We start from the raw sequence: 7,028 nt of genomic DNA, 5'->3' as shown, positions 1-7,028 counted from the left end.
AATGTTTGGACTGGTTAAGACAGAAAGTCAAGAAGTTTGCAAAGCAGATCAGTGGGTAACTAGAGTTGGAGTTAGAATTGGAGAGGACCTCCAACATCATCTAGTCCAATTCCTCATTTATAGATGAGGGCTTGAAGTTAAGAGGGTATGCCAATCACACAGCTACTAAGAGTTAGAGTTGGGATGTAGAACCTAGGTCTACACAAACCTCTGTCTAGCCCAGAAAAGCAAGTTTAATGTTTTCCTTTTGATCTATCCCATGGGAAAGACTTTCCCCTGGCTAGCCAGAGACAAAACAGGGCAAAACCCAGAAAACAGCTTTATTCCAAATGGAAGCACTCTCCAAAATCTGCATGTTGGCGGCCCCCTCTATAAGAACCATCTTAACAAATGATCCCTCACCTAGAATATTGAAAAGCCAAGTATAGGGTTTCAAAAAAGCGTTGGAAGGCTTTTACCTTAATCAACTAGACAATACACCAAAAAGAGCTCCGTTCCATTTTGTCACAATGAAAATGTTTGCTAATTTTCTTAGCAAAAAATTAGAAATAACCTAGAATAACCAACATTAGGGACGTGGTTTAATAAGTGATGATCCATCAACAGCATGGAATGTGCAGTCATTAAAATAATTACAAAGACTGTAGAAATAAAAACATGCTTATGATATGATGGTCAAAGAAGATGTAGAATTCAAAATGATAATTATACCATAATAGCAAATATGCGAAAATAATTTATGCCCATTGAAGGTAACATTCAGAAAGAGAAAACTGTTCATCTGTTCATGATGAATTATCGATGTTATGACTTCTAAATATCCTTTATCATTGTTATATCATCTGTTCAAATAAACATTCAAATAAATAAGTAGTAACTATTATGTCTTCTAGAAAAGAAATACTCATTTTCACAGTTGCTGAAAGCAAATGTTTTCTATTGTTAAATACACTTAAATGAAGGCATGGATGGGGATCCTAGTCCATTGGAATGCTCAACTTCTTCAACACAATAAGCAAAGGCATTCAGCAGCAATGTCTTCTAGCTGTCACAGGAACATATTTTGGCTACCTCTCCTTTAGCAATACCCCCTTTTTCTCCCTTTCCCTCCTCTAGTATTAGAAGCAGATGGCAGGAGCTGGTAGATCTGGAAGGGCAGCCCAGGGAGAGAAGAGATTCTAATATTAGGCTCCTAGGTGTTATACAAGTTTCACCTATTTATTTGCTTAAATTTATTTTTGATTTATTGTAACAACGGTACTCCATGAAAGGGAAGAAAGGAACTATTTTTATCTGTAATCCTATCACTGAATACAATTTTTTAATGTATCTGTTCTCTGGAGATAGGTTTTTATACAATGAAAATGTCTATACAATTGTGTGTTCTATTTTTGTCTCTTAACATTATTGTGTTTAGATTTTTTGGCATTTATTGCAGTCCTCAGAAGTATGATTTTATTGCTTACATAATATTCCATTCAATCTATGTGGCTTAATTCTCTTAACTATTCTGATTTTGTTGGACATTTGGCTGTTACCTTTTTAAAAGATTATGCATAATGGCATTGTAAAATGTATTTGTATATATAGTTTTTTTTCCTTCTTTTGAATGATTACCTAATGAAAAATTTCCAGGAGTGGAATTACTGTGTGAAAGGGCATGAATTTTTTTATGGCTTCTGATATAAATTGCCAAATTGCCCTTCAAAAGAATTGTCCACATTTATCCTGCTGCTCATACTATTGTATGAGGATATCTTTCCATTCTCTCTCTCAGAGCTGAATCAACATGTGCTTGATGTTTTTTGCTACTTTAATAAGTATAAAATAATATCTCATTATTGTTCTTTAGTACCAGCATGATTGAATGAGTTAAATTATATCATCTAAGAACCCAATCTCAGATCTTGAATTAGAACTGGTGGCTCCCAACTCCTAGTCCAATGCTTAAAAAAAAAAAAATAACTGTGCGTGTGTGTGTGTATGAATTGTGTGTTTCACACCTTTCCCAGCTGCCTAATGGTGTGAGTTGTTGCTGGAGAGAAGATGAAGAGAAAGGCGGCAACTACAAAAGGGTTGAAGTTACTCCCTGCCATATGTTGCTCTTCCACACTATATAAGAGATGCCAGGATGCCAGGTATCACCAAGTTAATCAATGAAAGGCAGAGCAAAACTGGAAGCTGATAAGTGCTGCTGAAGACTGGAGAAAACTATCAATGAAAAAACTCAGGCTTGCTTTTGATTTCTGGACCTGTACTGGTTTTCAGTCATACATAAAACCCAAAGGTATACAGGCACTTAATAGAAAATCAGTTACACAATATGTGAAGTGCTAGAAAAATTGGCAGAATTCTTCACAATCCTCCCTAATGTGTTCCTGAAGTTTCCTAGTGAGCCTACTCGTGAGATTGTATTTACTTGTACTTTGTTGCCAGACAAGAATCAAGGTGTTGTATTTCAACCAGATGTCTTGAGCTGGGTTTTGCAAGATAGCGTAGCAAACAGGGAGACATGTGTTTTCCTTTACACAGACCTTCTTAGACCATCACCAGCTGCTTTCAGTCTCATGGGTGGATCTCTCCAATTTTCAGATTTCCTAGCTCCTGAGGTTTTGGAAAAGCCACTCTTGGTTTCTTTAATCCATTTTGGGCATTGCTAATTCTCTTTTAGGTGTCAAATTACACTTCCAGCAGTTTCTTAGGCCATCCCTTAGGCTGCCTCCCTAACCTGGGCCCCAAGGGTTATGGGGCCTGCTGACCTTAAGGCAGTCTGATTGCAATAGTTCTCTTTAGTGTCAAGGAAAATTATGAAAGACTGAATGGGCAAAAAAGATTACTAGATGTTCTGACTTGTGCATTCTTCTGGGATATCTGCGACTTTTATTGGCTTTGAGCTATTTAACAACTTTATAAGTGGCAAAAAACTGAAAATACTGCAAAATACTCTTATCCATAGAAATGCCAAGGAATTTTGTCTGATGCCATGCAATTGGTTATTGTCCTGGATATTGGATATTGACCAGTTTTGTATCTATCTGAAAACTGGATCCAGTATTCTTAATTGCCTGTAAGAGTCTATGTTCTTCAAATTCGCCTTTGAACTGGTTGTAGCATCTTACTGTTTCCCTAATTAAATAATGAGTTCAATAAAAATTTTTGACATGTGTTTCTTTTATATTTGCATGAGAGTCATGATCTGTTCTTTTAAAATTATCCTTTAACACTAGCCTGCCTTTCTGCAGAGGCTTGCAGGTCCAAATGAGCCTCTCTTTTTGCCCTTTTGTCTGAACTGGAAGCATTTAGCTCTGTTCACCATGATATTTCAATTTAACTATTTTTAAAAAGTTAGAGAAGAATTCAAAATGACAACTATATTAGCTATAACTTCAACTAATGTTTCCTCCGACCAGCTCTTCTCAGAATTCTATTCTCCAGCTTCCCCAAAAGACACTTTTGGAAGAAGCAATTTACTTTGATAGCGAGTTTTTGGCCCCATCAGAATCTGGAGAAAGAAGCTCCCTGACTTGTTCACAGTAGATACAATCACTCCCTTTGGAGGTTGGGGCTTCTCACAAGTCAGGTGGTCATTTCTCGGTAAGTTTTTACCTTTCTAAAACTGTAGTTTTATGTAAAAAACAATTGTTCTATGTAGAAACTTTTCATTTCCCCCTCTAATTTCAAAATTTTAAAAGTGCGTTTAGGGGACAGCTTGGCAGCTGCTTCTTCAAAAATAAATGTTACCAATTAAATTATAAAGGTCAGTTGCACAGAGCCTTTTGGTGGCAGGATTCTGAAACAGTCAAGATATGGTGAGGATTTGCACTCAGCTGGTTGAATACAGGAATGAGGCTGGATAAAATGGAGGAATACCTCAAGGCAAAGTACAAACCAGGAAAATTATTAGAGATTGGTAGGGAATGAGGACTAGGAATCAGAAGCTAAGCCAGTGATTTCTAGTTGATTTCCTATTTCATGCTTTTAGCTCAGCAGAAGTAAAACGAAAGTAATTCATGTGTTTTGAAAATGCCTTAAGATTATCAGGTATAGATATGTAAGGTAGTAGCTTGAGGGGAGAGGGAGGAGCAATTGGTTCTAGTTCAGCTCATTCATTAACTTAATGGGCATGATTCTTGGCCCTTCTGGGCTTCAGTTTCTTCTTTTGAAATTGGTTGGACTGGACTCGGTGGTCTCCTAAGGGTCTTCCCGTTCTGACCTCTTGAGTTAGTTATAAAAGCTGAGAAAAAAATGCATGTGAGTTTTGGAAGTCTGGAGGTTAAAGTAAAACTCTGCTAAACTTGGGTTGTTACACCTGGTACTGCAGGCCTAAGGCCTTTGGGCCCAGGAGCCCAAGATCTGGTGGGTAATAGTGATGCTTAGGTCATATAATTTCTCAGGGCTGCCAGCTCCTTCCCTCTCAGCAGCCACTCTCCTTTCTCAAGCAATTTGGCACATTCCTAAGGGCAACTTCTTTCCCACAGGCATGGGCTTGGTGTCTCAAGTCCTGCTTCTGTGGGTTCTGCTTTCTGTTGCTACAGAAAGCTTAGTTTCCAGTCTTTTCACAAAGGAATCCGTTTGTGGAAGCTTATTCTTCAGTAGCCATTGCTGTAAAGCACATTTCAGTCAAGCAAAGTCTGTGTTCCCAGTGTTAATCGCAGATAGGTCACAATAGGAAAATAAAATCCCTAAGTTGACTGAACTGAATTTGTATGAAAAGAAGGGTTAAGATAGTGGTCAAGACTGCTGTAGGTCTATGACATGCTGGATTTGGCCTCCTGGGTATTCATTTATTAGTTCACACAGTTCACTGAAGTTCTGTGAGCTGTGAGTGCCTATAGCTAGTGCTCAAAAAAACTCTTTGAGAAGCGCATGGATGAATAAATGAAGTAACAAATGGGCAAATGAAAGAATCAATATAAAACCCTCTGGGAATTTTTTACTGAAATGGTTATTTTGTAGTAGCACTTTGCAAACCCCCTCTCCTAGCAGGTACCCCACTATTTTCTCCTTGACTCATGCAATTTCTCCTTTCTCATGCAATTTCTTAAAGGGTCTCCATTTTCTACTGCTGCAATTTTCTGATTCAGTTTTGTGATTTTTCAAGATCTAATTTGGCTTGGCTGCAGTATCATACCTTCCCATTGGACTGCAAGATCATATTGGAATGAAGAAAAGGTACCACCATCTATTATCTATTAGATTCTAACTTTAAAGTTAGAGAAAACTCCTTATTTCTTAGGTTTGTGAGTATGCAAAATAAATTGTTCATCATGGCATAATGAAAAGAATGTGGGCTTTTCAATCAGGACAGATTTGGATTTGAATCTTAGCACTACATCTACTAGCTGGGGGACATCAGACACAGTACTTCACTTTTCTCTGGACCTGTCTTTTTTTTTTACATGTAGGAAAATGAGCAATTTGCCTTGTAAGGTTATTCCTGAAGATCAACTTTGTCAAACATAGTGCCTGGCACATAGTAGGTACTCAATACAAGGTAGCTATTATCTTAATATCTTACATTTGTATAACATTTTATATTTTACAAATTCTACCGTATTTTCTTTTACTCATCCTAATTCTAGCATCATTATTTATTAATAGAGTGTATATATATATATATATATATTCTGTATATATTATACATATATACACACACATTGATACCACAAGACTCAAGATCAACTTGGAGCTCATCTTCGCACATCAACTGTTCACCTTGGACCTAGGCTTCCACGATTACCATCCTTCCAGGGGCCAGACTGTTACCCTGTAGAGTTCTTTCCTGGGTTTTTACTCATCAAGTGTTAAGCAGCTTAGAAGTGTGCTTAAATTCCAATAGGCTGTTAATTTAGCATTTTTTTAGCCCAGGACTGCTAGCTTTCTGAGTTGTTTAAAGGAAAGCTTTCAAATTGGGGTGACTCACATCTTTTTTGTGCAATGTTTGAAGACTCTAAAGCTGTTAGGACATGGCATTTCCCAACTTATAGGAGTGTGCCTGTGAATCTGGTCCAGCTCAGAGGTGTAGTGGGAGGAGGGACAAGGCCATTTAAAAGCTTTGCTGTTATACTGAATTTGTGAAATAGAGTCCTTATTTTTCAAATAAAGATGTTCTCATTGTACATTGATTGCATTAATTCTTTGTTTTGTCTGCTGATGTATTCCCAGCACTTAGACTGGTGCCTGGCACATAGCAGATACTCTATGAATGCTTATTGAATTGATATGCTATATAAAATATCCAAAGGTAAGTGTATTACCTCAGTGTAATCTAGTTGCGGGCAGCTGGAGTCAGTTTGGGAAAGTTATTATAACTCTAGATTTTCCAAGCCCTGTCACAGGTTGCTTATCGCAGAACCAAGATTGGATCCTAGAGAGTACCTGAATCTCCAGGGTTCAGATCCCTAAGATCTGTTCTCTAATTCTCATGACCAAGAAATGCAGATTGTGGGCACAATTAGCTCTTTGGCCAGATGGAGCAGGAAAACGTAAGTGTAATGAGTAAATATGACAGTTTTAGTAAGAAAAAAAACCCTACGCTAAGTCAGGTACACTGACTGTGTAACCTTGGATAAGTCATTTAAGTAGTCACCTCTCTGAGCTTCAGTTCCCTCCCGTTAAATGAGGTCAAACCACTCTACCTACCACACATAGTTGTTTGGAGGATGTGAGAACCTGTGAAAAACAATGCCAGTGATTCTCTTAAAGTCCTACTTTGCCAGAACTGAATCTGCAATCTCCACTGTGGTCCTGATGTGACATGTGGCATGGCTCTGTGGAATATGTAGTGCAGTATGTGTTTCTAGGCTACTTGGTGGCCCGAATGGTGGTGCTGACACACATTGCAGGGGACACAGATGCAAATGACATTCTGCCAGCAATAGGATTTTCTATTTTTGAATGAAAAATTCCTCTCATGGAGTGAGAGCCTCCCCATATGCTCAGTCACCCATGAGTAGCCAAAGACTTTATTGCAAAAATGAATATTCCATGTTAATGTTGTGCCATTTTGCTCCCTATAGCAAGAAGAA

The sequence above is a fragment of the Piliocolobus tephrosceles genome, chromosome 12, assembly GCF_002776525.5.
Source record: "Piliocolobus tephrosceles isolate RC106 chromosome 12, ASM277652v3, whole genome shotgun sequence".
NCBI classification, from domain to species: domain Eukaryota; kingdom Metazoa; phylum Chordata; class Mammalia; order Primates; family Cercopithecidae; genus Piliocolobus; species Piliocolobus tephrosceles.
This window is presented reverse-complemented; position numbering follows the sequence as displayed.